The sequence below is a fragment of the Petaurus breviceps genome, unplaced genomic scaffold (genome assembly GCF_028583685.1).
Source record: "Petaurus breviceps papuanus isolate PSGF00001 unplaced genomic scaffold, PetGlider_PUasm1.0 76, whole genome shotgun sequence".
NCBI classification, from domain to species: domain Eukaryota; kingdom Metazoa; phylum Chordata; class Mammalia; order Diprotodontia; family Petauridae; genus Petaurus; species Petaurus breviceps.
In genome coordinates this window covers 59,991,086-60,005,475 of record NW_027186473.1, presented here as the reverse complement: position 1 = coordinate 60,005,475, position 14,390 = coordinate 59,991,086, and the positions used below count along the sequence as shown (strand labels likewise).

Below are 14,390 nucleotides of genomic sequence, written 5' to 3'. Positions count from 1 at the left end.
CACTGATAGTGATGACTCAAGGGTTGCCTCATAGACATCTTACAGCCTAGTGAGATGTGATAGCTCTGACATCAGTGTTAGTGTGGGAAGGGTTCCTCCCTTTCTTTCTCAGGACTGACCTGCAAAAAGAGGAGATATCCTTCAGATGCGGGGTGAGGGAGATGAAGAAGGGGCAAGAAAATTGATGGGGTGGCATAAAGGAGGAAGAAAGATAGCACACCTCCATCAACACTAGAACACTCTCCCTTCCTTGGAGAAGACATTTTTAGGAACTTCATCTATCCCTTAGGTTTTGCCATCCTCTGCTTCTCAAATTTTCCTGAGCTCCCAGAGCCTGAGAGTTGGACTGAAGGTTCTGGTTGAAAGAATAATCGACCTCTGTATGAGGGGAAAGGTGGGACACTTCAAGGACATAACCTCCTGTATGGGGTGTAGGAGTTCTCTGCTGCTTTTCAGTCTGGCTTGCTCTGCAATGGTAAGGGCTGGGGACACTTACACTGAGCAAGGCAGGGGAGAGATCCCACCTCCAAATCCCTGAGCCTCTGCTGGAAGACCTTACCCTTCTGGGAATGCTTTTGCTTTCCCCATCTCTGGGCACTTTCTTTTCTTCTACAGTCTTGTACTCCTAACTGACTTAAATTTTCCTAATTGGGAGTGGGCATGTTAGGGCCAGGATATACATGGAAAGATCAAAGGGTTCCCTCCCCCCACCCAGCCCCACATGCTTAAATGATAGTCCTAGGTCATTAGACCAGAGACTGACATCTGTTTTGGTAGGGCTGGACCCACTCTGTTCCCATAGTCCTGTGACCACTGTGTCCTTGAAGGAGGACAAGTTTCAACAACCTGGCTAAAAGAACACTCCTGGTAGCCAGAACTAGGGTCTAGGAGTCCCTGCTGGAATGTAACCTTAGGCCACTGTTTTTTCCTCTCTTAAATAAGGGGGCTGGCCAAGGTGTTCTCAATCACCCCTTCGAGGTGTAACAAGCAGGCTTAGTTAGTCTATGAAGACTATCAGATCTGGGCTCCATTTTACTCCACCTTGGCTTAGCCTTAATTTCAAGGAGTTGAATGTACTTTGCTCTGTGAGCTGTGCAATCTCAGTTTTGTCATCCACAGAATCAAGGAGTTCCATAATAATCCCAAAGGTCCCTCCCAGTTCTAATGTGATACTTTGAAAGTTCTTCTTTTTGAGGGGAAGGGGCTGGCATTAAGTGCTCTTCCAACTCCCTACCACAAAGCATTTATCTCTTTTCTATAAGGGTTATCATTCTTCCTCCCCTCATAATCAGACTTCTTGAATGTCAGAGAAGAAACAACTCATCTTAGTGTCTAGTCTTCAAGAATAATTAATTTAATTTGGAAGCTATCTAATGGTCAGATTGCTTGGGAGAAGGGAAGGATGTAGCTACCCCGCCAGCTGTCATAAATTACCCTTGGATTTCTGTGTATCCCTTTCCTACCATCAACCCCACCCCCTATGGTTAGTATGTAGGCTTCTTGAGGGCAGATACTATTTTCCTTTTGTCTTTATATCCCCAGCCTGGTCAAGTCCAAGAGCATTTATTAAGCAACTAACTATATATGTCAGACACTGTGCTGAGTCTTGTTCATGCTAGGTACCTAAAATGTTTGTTGAATTTCATAATTCATAATGCTGTAGAGTTAAAAAGAGGTTTAAGTGGTAGAGTGAAAACCCAATGTGTGTGGCTGTCAGATATCATAGCTATAAAAAGAAAGACTGAATCACTAGATGTATAGTGACCAGAATGAGGTCTAGGTGATCTCTAAAGGCCCTTTGAACTTTGGGTCCCATGTACTCTGTCAGACTATTCTACTTGCTACTAGTGAAATCCCACTTCTAGAGTGCTGTGTTTAGTTTGGGGCACCTCCAGAGGAGGGAGCCAGGATGCTGGGGAAGCTATAGAAAGTAGATCTCATTTAGCTGAATAATTGAAAGATCCATATAAAATTGACAAATAGAGGTAGGTGCTGCCTTTTCTGCCGTATATTTTCCTTCCGTCATTCAAAATATCTATCCCAGTTCTCCCAACCTTGACCACTCGTTTAATTTTTTCTCCTTGTGTGTCTGCATGCAAGAATTGGGATGCTTATTGTCCTATTTCCATCCTGGCAGTGCTATGAGAGAGATTATTTAAGGCTCTAAAAAGAACTTATGAGGCTACAAGAAAATGTGAAGGGTTTTGATGGCCTGCTAACGAAATGACCCTGAGGGGGTAAAACAAGTCCCTTCACAGCATCTTAGCTTTCCTGTTGGCATTGCAGTTGGTTTGATATGAACAGGCTTAATGTTTAGTTTTGAATAAATTGAAGAGGTAGGAGAGGGTAGAGAAGAGACATGTTAGGTCTGCCACTTAAAGGGAAAGAAACATTTTTGATGGGACAAATGTATTGGTTACACTTGAGTGAATGATTGATTACCAGTAGCTTTAAAATTCACCAAGTCCTTTACCTACCTTGTCTCATTTGAGATTCACAGTAACCCTGGGGGCAGGTACTTTACAGATGAGGAAAACGAGGCTGAGAGAGGTTAATTCAGCAATCTGCCCACAGTCACACAGCTAGTAAATGAAAGGGGTGGATGTCAACCCAGACCCTACCAACTCTAAATCTAGCATCGGTACGAAGCAAAGGGGAAGAACTTCTGGAAGAAAAAACTGTTGTTCCCCTTACTGATCATCTTTTATCAAGTACCTACTATTTTGAAGAGTTCTAATTCCAAGATTAATGGAATAATTGTAAATTATTTTTGAAGCATGAGTTCTAATGTATTTAGACAGCTTCATAATGAGATGACACATAAAAAATCCCACCTAGACATGTCTGAAATTACAAACCAAACAAAATTATTTTTGGCTAAATATTTATTTCTTAGCACTAGAAAATTCATTTTAGGATATATTTCCATTACAGGAGAGTTATATATTTGATGTTCTCTGTAAAAACAGTAGTGAGTTTTTTTTTTATAGGTACCTACCTTACAACACTTTTCCCCCACTCTAGCTGGAAGAGTGAAGCTGGGCAAGTATTTATTAACCTTATTTCATATATAATTCTATTTGAGGCTATGGTGAGGTTACATGTCCACAACCATCCAGTCAGTATCAGAGTGAGTTCTCAAACTCAGATCTTCTGATGGTGATGCCATTATTCCTTCCACTATACCATGCTTCCTTTCTCATTAGGATACCTTGGATGTTGAAGGAATATTAACATCCATTTGATCACATTTTGGATGTGGTATAAGTATTCTGAAACAATTATAGAAGTTGTATGTTTGGTTTTTATGATGTTAATGATGATGCATGTATATAATCTTAGTTTGTGCTGAACAGTTGGTGAGGATTATAGCTTTCAATTTTATTATTTTTCCATTCACGTGTCTCTGCCATTACTTCTGTGTACCTCAGATATTTCATCTACAAAATGGTCCCTTACAGGGCTGATGTGATGAATGTGACTTACAAACCCTTTTAAAGCACCTGTATAGAGAGTCATCTGGATATGGGAAGATACTATCTACTTTCTAGTGGTCAATTGTATATTTTTAGAGACAGATTATATTTAAGTTATTTTCTACATTGTACAAAATGTTCACAGAAGAAGTAAAGAAAAGTAAAGAGTTGGCCATCTTGGGGTGGAGGGTGAGATGGGGAGAAAATCTGGAACTCAAAATCTTGTGGAAATGAATGTTGAAAACTAAAAATAAATAAATAAAATCTGAAGAGAAAAAAAAGCAAAGTAAAGAGCTGCAATGTTCAGTTCGTAAATTTCAGCAGTGGCCACTTTGAAAAATCTAGGTCATCAGAGGTAAATTTTATTTATGTATTTATTTATTTTTAAAGCAATTGGGGTTAAGTAACTTGCTCAAGGTTGCACAGCCAGTTATTTCTGGGTATGGTGCTAAGTATCTGAGCCCGGATTCGATCCCCAGGTCATCCCGACACTGGGGCCAGTGCTCTTACTCGCTGAGCCACCTGGCCGCCCCTAAATTTTATTTTTTAACAACATAATCCTCATCTTAAATTTTCCAGAAACATTTCAGTTCTCCATTTAACTTGCCCTTGTATATCTGGCTTTAACTATGGGTGTGTTTTCTGGATGTTAAATTGTTTTTCTTTAACCTCCTCTAAATGGGCTTAAAATACTTTTTGATTCTCAACAGTTGTCTAGTCAGGAAATTTGCATGGAAAGGAATGGCAAGAGACATGATTGTAAACTCCCCTTTGCCTTCCACATTTGACAACCCAGAGGAAATTATTGTTTACATAAATATTAGATGTGACTATTTCTTATGGAAGTCTATTATACATGAACCAAATTATGAGGCACAGAACAGTCTTCTTAAGCTTATGTACTGTTTACTTTTCTTTTGAAGTATAGATTATTTTAAGGACAAAACTGTTAAAATAATACAAAAGCAGTTCTTTTTGGTAAAGAATAAACAAATGTGCCAGCTTTCAGTGCTTTGTCTCCCAAGCTAACCTTATGAGACTTTCATATGATGTTTTTTCCTTCATTTTTTTGTGTGCAGAATTGGATTGTCATGCTTGTGTCTGCAGCACTTCCATTGACTCTATCTGTGTCTCACACAGGGGAAGAGGTGACAGGAAGGGCAGTTTATAAATTAATATTGGACAAAAATTCAAAAACTGTTTGCTTTGCATTTTAAAAAATAGACAAATCCAGCATGATTCAGAATACAGACGAGCCTTATATTGTCTTTAAGGAAACTGCTATTTGTGATTCTAGCATTTTAACAAATTAAACAAAGGAAGCTAGTGAGTTGTTTTTTTCTTTTTGTGAACATGGTAAGTTAATTATATTCAGTTTTTCCATGTGTGCATAAGAGTTGAATGGAGCCCTGAATTCAAAAAGACCTAAGCCTGTTTTTTTTTTTTTTACTATTATGTGATCATTCCTGTAAATGAATTCTACTTTACTAAGTGAAAATCGAGTACCCAAGTCCTATCATTTGTGTGGGAAACTATTTTTGAATTCAGAAGTTGATTGTTCTGTTGTTTTAATCATAAACTCATGTACTGAAGTGTTTATTTTTCCCCCTTGAAGAAATAGGGGTATAATCTTCTTTTCCTTTTATTTTGCAATTCATATGAAGTCTTGATCTAGTACTCTGACTGCTTTCCCTTTATAATTTTCTTAAGGCATGTGATACATGTATTGGTTAAAAGATTGCATGGGAGCCAATATCCTCAGCAGGGAAGAATATTTAACAGATTCATTCATTAGTGTCCTATTTAACTAGTGCTCATCCGTGGTAATCATTTCTTGGTTCAAAGTTACTGCACCTGCTTTCATTAGAGTCATCAGAGCCATTCAAGAGATGATAATGTGCTAGAATTTCCATATATTTGAATTTTACCTTGGCCAATTCATGTTTTCACAAACTAACTTTTGCTATCATGACACAGAATCTTAAATCAACAAATGACAATCCTTCAAAATCAAATGAGAAGAAACACAGGTTGTTGAATTGTCTGTTCTAGCTCTCTCAGTCATGAATATTAAGCCTTTTCTTCTATCTTTAGAAAGAAGTATTGGCCTGATCTTCAGAAAAAAAAACATTCTGTTTTTCCACCCCAAAATAGCAGATTTGCTTCACTTGTACTTACACCTTGGGGTTTTTTTTAACCTGTAGAATATAAACCATTGAGGACCCAGGGTATTTTTTATTTGTCATGGTATAGTGGATCAAGTTTAAAACCAGGAAGACCTGAGTTCAAGTCTCCTTCTAACACATATTGGTTGTGTGACCCTTGCAAGTCAGCAAATCCCTCAGTTCTGTAGACAACTCACTAAGACTGGTGAGGTTGCCCATCTGCAATGACTGAAGGAGTTTTTTTTAATTAAGTTTTTTATTTATTAATTAATTAATTTTATTAATTTTTTATTTATTAATTTTTATTAAGTGTTTCATATTTCAATGAAATAACAGGCCCAGTCCTATCCCTGTCTCTATTTCTTAGGACAGTGCTTGGCACATAGTAAAGATCAATAATTATTTCCTGTATGTCACTGAAGGCAGCATGGTATACTGGGTAGAGAGTTAATCACATGGTCAGGCAGACCTGGTTTCCAATCCCACCTCTTGTTCTGTGACCCTAGGCAAGTCACTTAAAGTTATAGTGACCCAGGCAACCATGAAACTCTAAACTGTAGAATGGTTGTAGTTCTGCAGTGGTAGGGGGAATTTTCCTACTGGGATTACCCTTCACCAATAAAATCACAGGTAGAGAATATTAGATAGAGGTTGGCAAGATTTCCTTCTTTAACTACTGCTCTCAGTATAAATGAAAACACTTTGTGTTAAGTATATCCACTGTTATATATGGATATCAGGAATTGTTGCATAACAGTACAAGGGTGGTAGTTGGTGTGGTGGAAAGTATACCACATTTGGAATTAGGAGATAGCTGGATTTGAATTCTGCCTTTGACACTTAATAGCTTTGTGACCAAGTAACTCAGTGTCTCTGATTCTCTATTTCCTAAAGGACAAAATGTGGGTAATAATACCTGCAGTGGTGGCTGTTGTCCTTTATTCTTGAAGAGGGCCAAAATGATGTCACTAAGTCAGGGTCAAGGTATAGTGTGTCCGACTGTGACCGACCAGACCAATATGAGCTTGGAGTGCTCTACCACGGGTCAGGTACTCCAAAGAGTCCACATGAACATTTGGAGTGAAGTTGGCACATCTTACATTTCTTTTGAGTTACTGCAATTCTCCTTTGCTCATAGAGCTCAGTACCTTCTTTGATGTAGGCACACCATGCTGGGTGGTCCTGTGTCAATGTTTCCCATGTCTCACAATCTATTCCTACGTTCTTCAGAGACATCTTGAAGGTTCTCTGTTTTTTAGGTAAACATGCATTTCTCAGTAGCTGCCTCACAAAGCTGTTGTGGGTCTCAAACAAGATAATGCATAGAAAGTGCTTGATATTTTCCAAAGTACTATGCAAATATCAGTGATTATTGTGGTGTGAGAATTGGAACTAGAAAAATTTTTGGGGAATGGTTGTAATTCAATTAATCAACAAGTATTTAATTATTAACCACCTGCTTGACCCTGGGGATAGAATAACAAAAATATATATTTTTTTATTACTAAGTAAATATAAGTGGATAATCCAATTAGGGGAAGATGCTAGCTTTTCCTTTGTTGTCAGCTAAAATTTTGCCACTGAAATGAGATTTTAGTGACCTTTTCCCTTGAATCATTGATATGCTACACATTTTCACATTTTCTAAATCTTTTTTTTTTTTTAAGCAATTGGGGTTAAGTAACTTGCTCAAGGTTACATGGCCAGTTATTTCTGGGTGTGGTGCTGAGTATCTGAGCCTGGATTTGATCCAGATCATCCTGACACTGGAGCTGGTGCTCTTACTCGCTGTGCTACCTGGCCTCCCCTAAGCAATTGGGGTTAAGTAACTTGCTCAAGGTTACACGGCCAGGTGTTTCTGGGTGGGTGCTAAGTGTCTGAGCCCGGGATTCGATCTCCAGATCATCCTGACACTGGAGCCGGTGCTCGTACTCGCTGTGCTACCTGGCCGCCCCTATTTTCTAAATCTTTATAAAGTTATTTTGTACTTAACAAGTTAGTAGCTTTGATTCCTTATGTTTTTTTGATAACTAGGAATGTTAATCTTTATGCCAAAAGTCTCTTACTCTCAATAAAACTGCATATTAATATTAGTGTAGTGGATGGGTGCATCTCATTCTCACTAATGGAGTTAGTCAGCAAGCATTGAGTAAGTGCTTACTGTGAGCCAGGCACTGTGCTAAACACTAGGGGCACAAAGAAAAGCAAAAGACAAGCCTTGCCTTCCAGGAGCTTAGAGTCTAATGGAGGAGACCACATGCAAACAGCTACAAACAAGCAAGTTAATGTGAGACCTGGGAAGCGAGGTGGTTCTTTGGGTGTAAATGATGTATGGATGAAATACGTTAGTAAGAATATTGGACAACTTTATTATATTAGAAGAATGTGGAAAGTCAGATATAGGTCTACTTACATTCCCTTTTAATTATTAGGAGAATGTACCATAACATGTACTAATATTCCTAATAATATGTTGTCTTAACAGAATGATAGGATTGCACCTAGCACATTCCAGACTCACATAAAACAAATTCAGGAGATGGGAAATGATGGATTAAATGAAAAAGAACATTTGATTGTTAATTTAATTGATCTTCTAATATCATAGTATTTTAAGAATGTCTGCTAAAGTAATATACAATTCACCTTTTCGGAGGGTCAGTCATACAGCTTTCCAATTTCTCTCTGAAATATCAAAATGGAACTGCTGTTTCCTGCTTTGGTAATGTTTTTATAATACATCAAATTATGATTTTCCTGGCATTAGATGTATGTATTTCTTTTAAAATATTTATTTGACATTCTTTTTATATTACAATCACTTAAAAAATCTTCCCCATTTCCTCCTACAGTGCCCTTCCTTCTTTCTACAATGGCAATAAGGAGAGAGGCAAGCACAGTTGTCTGATACATTCACTATGAACATTGTACCTTGGAAGTCCTCTGCTCCTTTCTCAAGAGAAAGGACATATGTTGTATCATAAATTATCTAGGACTAACATTGATCATTGCATTTGATCTGAATTTGATTGTCTAGCATTCCCATCATTTATATACTATAGTCAATGCAGGTACTATTCTCTGGATTTTCTTTTCTTTACTTAGCATCAGTTCCTATAAGCCTTCCCATATTCCCCTGAATAACTCATATTCATCACTTCTCATGTGTAATAATATTCTGTTACATTCACATATCACAATTCAGCTAGTTTTATATATTGTGGCTATAGAATGTGCTGGAGCCAGCTCAAACCAGCTCTTGAGAACTGATTGTTAAAATTTCCAAGTGAACATTTCCACCTCAGAAAGTGGCAAATGCTACAAATCAGGGCTTGATCTATTTTTTTTTTGTTAATTATCTAGTCTTAAGAAAGTGATGCAGAAAACGTTAATGAAGATTAAACTTTAAAACGTGTCAAGCACACTTTTTTTTTTAAAGGAGAGCTAGTTGTTAAACATTTACCAACATACCCATGCCAGGATGTCAGTTTTTATCAGAGATGCATGATGCAAAGGTTTTTCTCATGTTAGCTTTTCTTCTTATTCTAACAAATTGATTTTGTTTATGTAAAAGCTTTTAAAATTTTATTTAGGGCGGCCAGGTAGCACAGCGAGTAAGAGCACCGGCTCCAGTGTTGAGAAGACCTGGAGATTGAATCCCGGGCTCAGACACTTAGCACCCACCCAGAAACACCTGGCCGTGTAACCTTGAGCAAGTTACTTAACCCCAATTGCTTAGGGGCGGCTAGGTGGCTCAGCGAGTAAGAGCACCGGCTCCAGTGTCGGGATGATCTGGATCAAATCCGGGCTCAGATACTCAGCACCACACCCAGAAATAACTGGCCGTGTAACCTTGAGCAAGTTACTTAACCCCTATTGCTTTAAAAAAAATTTTTTTATTTAAGCCTTTTTTTCAGTCGGCAGCCGGCTCTAGTGTGCTCACACACTGCACTGTTTGCCCACTCCAGCTCAGTTTCTCCATCATTCACCGCTTCCTCCTCTTCCTAGTCTGTCCCACCACCACCATGGGCTTCGGAGATCTCAAGACACCTGAGGGCCTGCAGCACCTCAATGACTTCGTTGCTACATTGAAGGGTTTGTGCAGTGCCACGCTGACATTGCAGTATTTGAAGCCGTCTTGGGCCCACCACCTGCTAACTTGTACCATACTCTCCGTTGGTATAACCACACTAAATCCTATGAGAAGCAAAAGGCAAGCTTTCGAGGAATACAGAAGGCTTGGGCAAGTATGGGCTTGCTGATGCAGAAGATACCACAGGAAGTGGAGCTACAGATAGCAAAGATGATGTTGATATTGATCTCTTTGGGTCTGATGATGGGGAGGAAAGTGAAGAAGCAAAGAAGCTAAGAGGAGAAGGCCTTGCTCAGTATGGATCAAAGAAATTAAAAACCCTGAGGTTGTTGCCAAGTCTTCCATCTTACTGGATGTAAAACCTTGGGATGATGAAACAGATATGGTGACACTGGAGGAATGTGTCAGAAGCATCCAGGCAGATGGCTTGGTCTGGGGTTCTTCTACTCTAGTTCCACTTGATGCTGCATCAAGAAGAATACAATGTGTGCTTGAAGATGATAAAGTTGTAACAGATAATGCTAGAGGAACAAATAACTGTCTTTGAAGACTATGTGCAATCCATGGATGTTGCTGCTTTCAATAAGACCTAAAACCTACCATCCTGAAAAATTACATTTAAATAAAAATATTTGCAAGCAAGAAAAAACACATGATCTAATACTTTTCTACTTTATCTTTGTTATAACTTCTATCCCTTGTTTGGTTTTGAATTTTTCCTTTAGCCAGATAGTAGTTGTGTAAGGTCATCCACTGCATCCTGGGTCATCACCAGTTGTCCTGACTTTTGTCTTGCCTCTGGACTTCAGTAACTCTGGAAGAGAGAATGAGGCTGATGACTTTGGGCAACTCTGCCTCACTTAAATCCAATTTGAGACATTGCTCCATGATGTCATTGTTCTTCTTTGAAATGAAGAAGAAAGAACAGTTGTGTAAAGCGCCTCCTCCTCTAGCTTGTTTTGTATGGTCCTTTATATTTAGATGTCACTTCCATTTGAAGCTCATTGTAATATATTGATGTAAGAGATTCATGTGACCTTTTCTGCCAATCTGCCTTTCAAAATTTCCCAAAGGTTCTTGTTGAATTGGAGCCCTCCCTTGGACAGTTTACATTCTTGGGTTTATGGAATACTGGGCTACCATGTTTATTTGTTACTAGGTTTTGAATATCTAGTCTAAATTTATGAATTTTCTTAAGAGTTTGATAGATCAAAGGATCATAGAATATTAGAGTTGGGAAAGGAATTCAGAAATTATCCCCTTGAATTTTCTGTTACCTCTTCTTCTTTACTTTCCATTATGGGAAAGTTTTTCAGACACATTAAGTGATCTGCCAAGGTCATAACTTGGAAATTGGAGAGCTGGGACATGAACTTGGTTCTTTGGATTCTCAATGCAACGGTCTTACCATTTTGTTATGCTCTAACCCCTACACATTTAACATTGCTCACCTTGTAATTTACAGAGTACTTTCCTAAAAACAATGATGTGAGATAGGTAGTTCAAGTATTATCTCCACTTTACAGATTAGGAAACTGATTCAAAGAGGTTAATACAATGGTGAAAGATCATAAAACTCTGAGTCCAGTATTCTTAGCACTCCGTCATTCTGAAATGACTACATAGATTCAATGGGAGTAAGAGAACTATTCATTATACTTCAGAGGAATGAAATGCAAATGCGACCTACTTGTAGAAATAATAAAAATATGTTTTCTAATATCAGAAACTTATAGTGACTCTTACTAGTAGTATCTGATTAATCATGTCAATTGTTAAATTGGAGAAAACAACCTTTCAATTTTATTTTTATATCCACTGAAAATATAATTTCTCTATACATATTCTTTTGGAAAAAAGTAGACTATTTATGGCATATTCAAATTTGTTTTTTTCCTTAAAAGTTTTGCTCACATGTGAGAAAAAAAAACTCTTGGTCAACATTTTTAATGCACATTTTGACTAATGAAAATATCTAAAGCTTATATTGTTGTCTTTTTCAGTCCATCATCTCTGCTAAGCCTTATTGAAGACTTATACATGTTTTCCAATTACATGACTGATATATAAGAAAATTATCAATAGGCATTTAACTGGAATAAGTAAGAGTTTAGCTCTGAATGTCACTAATATCAATAAGAAGTTCCTGTGTCAGAAAAAGGAAAAGAAGTCTGAGAAAGGAAATGAAAGAGATTAGGAGAGAAATATGAAGGATAGTAAAATAATTAAATAGCCATTGTTATCATTATTATATTGATACTTCCACATTTTGCAAGCAAATCATAAAACTTCTCAGTGTGAGGTGCAAAAATTTAGCACTTGACAGATAACTTGAAAGACAGAATCAATTAGTGATAATGTATATACTGGCAATTATTTTTTTCATAAATGAATTGATAATTAATCACACTGTCACAAATATACTCCCCAACATATCCTTGAGATTTTAACATGTAAATTGTACTAGAATTAGAGTTTCATTACAGACAAAACCGTGAACTATAATTGACTGGACATAACAGCATTTATAAAGATTTTAGAGTAACCTCTAGTAACTGTCATAAAATATTCACAATCTCCAAACTACAGGGAATGAAAAATTTCTGAAATATAGAGACTATACAAAGAAATCAAAACCAGATGAGGACAGGAAGAAAGTATAATCCTCACCATCCTTTCTATAATAGGAATATTCCTAAAGGTGATTTCAGTGAAAGTATAGATGATGGCATGTCTGCCAACGCTTTCATTCAATTACAAAAAGATCAGTTCTTTCATCCACTTGCATAATAGTTCACCAAACATTAACAATAAAGCAGGACAGTGCTTCACTCCAGGATCTTTTCTATATTAACTCTATTGAGCATAAAGATGAGAAGAACAAAATGAAAATAATACTAATGAAAATGAGTTCTAGTACTTTTATTTCATTGAAATAATCCATAGACTATCTGGTATAAAAGAATAATAAGTTGGCTCTTGAACTAGGACCATTTTTCTTTGAAATTTATTGGAAAAACTGAGAGAACTATAACACCTAGTACTTTTTAAATAAGGAGACATTACTTTGCCAAGCAATATTAAAACCTGACACAGGTACACACCATTGTATTTGTCCAATGTAAACCTAGATTGGTTTAATTTTGCTGGAAAGTTTCAGAATACTACTTTGACACTGGTCTCTCCTGAATCCAAGCCTATCCACTACACATTACTTCCTCTCAGAAATGGACACATTTGGCTACAGAAGAGGCAGGTGCCACTCACTTGTCTGGATTAGATTTTATCTTGAGACTGACAAATCAGTAAATACCGATTCCACATCAAAGGCGTGCTTTAAGATGATCAAAGAGAGTATATTTCCAGAGCACTAAACTGTGATTGGCCCATGGAATCAGGATTTTAGAGCTTGAAAGGGTCTTTTGAATCATAAATCAACTCCCATCTTTAGTGATGAAAAAAACACAGCTTAGACATGTGAGATTGACTTGCCTACAATCACATAACTGGTTATTCCCTTACGTCAGAGAACCCAGACTCCCCAATTTCCATTCCATTGTTCTTTCCTCTACAACAAACTATCTTTCACTGAAAGAATTTATTATATCACATGTGTAATTGGGCCAATTTTTATTTAAAATATAATTTTATTATCTAATAAGACTTTGCAAAGTTTTTTTTTCTATAGTATTCTATATTAATTCCACATTAGTACTGGCCTTTTGCCGTATAGCACATTTTTTTCCTTTTTCTTTGAAATGATCTTTGAAGCCTTAGTAATCACCATCCATTTGGGTTTCCTGAGCTAGGGGGCTTTTGTGCTGCAACATTTTGCTGTCAATGTTCCCTTTTCATTAAAAAATAAATGATATGAAATGGACTTTACTTCAGACACTTTAATTAAAAACCATAAGCCCTAACCTTTTAGTCTTAATTAAAAGCCAAAAGCTCTTCTCAGCTTTGCAAATTTACTGACTAAATTTGGGTCAGCTTTACCTGGAAATTTCCAGCCTGTGTCAAAATAATAGAATGTTGCAGATTTTAAGGATACCATAGTTAAAAAGCATAATGCCCCAATAGACTTTTCCTAGGCAGCAGCTATTCAAAGGGCATTGTTGCCACAGGTTTCAGATCTAGGTAACAACAGCTGCTAGATTGGCTTCGAAGACACTTTAGATAGCCTGACAAATAGTCCCACTCTCTGGGATTCTCCAGCTGTTCTGTAGAGACATATCATTATTAACAAATAGGATTTTCTTAAAAAGCAAAAACAAAAATCTGTCCTGTGGTGGCTTGTGATTAAGGAACCAACAAGTGGTTTCTATTTCTTAGCTCATAATATAGTTTATTTATGTATTTATGAAATGGATGTATTACTATTGCCATCTGTCTTCAGGAAACACTGACATAGTTTAAAATTACACATTAAAAGTGCCACAACGCCACAGAGTCTGTCTCTGACTGCCCCACTCTGTGTCTGAATGACTCTGTGTGCTACCAGATGTGTTGAATGACTCTTCCAAAGATGGCTTCCTGCTATTTGCATCTGTTAAGACTCAAATGGGTTATTTACTCAAGTCCAGGTCTGAAATACATTATGCTCAGTATATGTGTTCCTGATCTCACCCTTTTCAGAACAGAATATGAAGGCAATTG

General features: G+C 37.3%; 1 protein-coding gene and 1 pseudogene across 1 annotated transcript in view; both read left to right on the top strand.

Moving 5' to 3' along the window:
- Positions 1-14,390, top strand: part of DCHS2 (dachsous cadherin-related 2) — a 351,174-nt gene that overhangs the window by 31,011 nt on the left and 305,773 nt on the right. The gene's annotated exons all lie outside the window — the stretch shown is intronic.
- LOC138174885 (elongation factor 1-beta pseudogene) lies at positions 9,667-10,327 on the top strand (annotated as a pseudogene).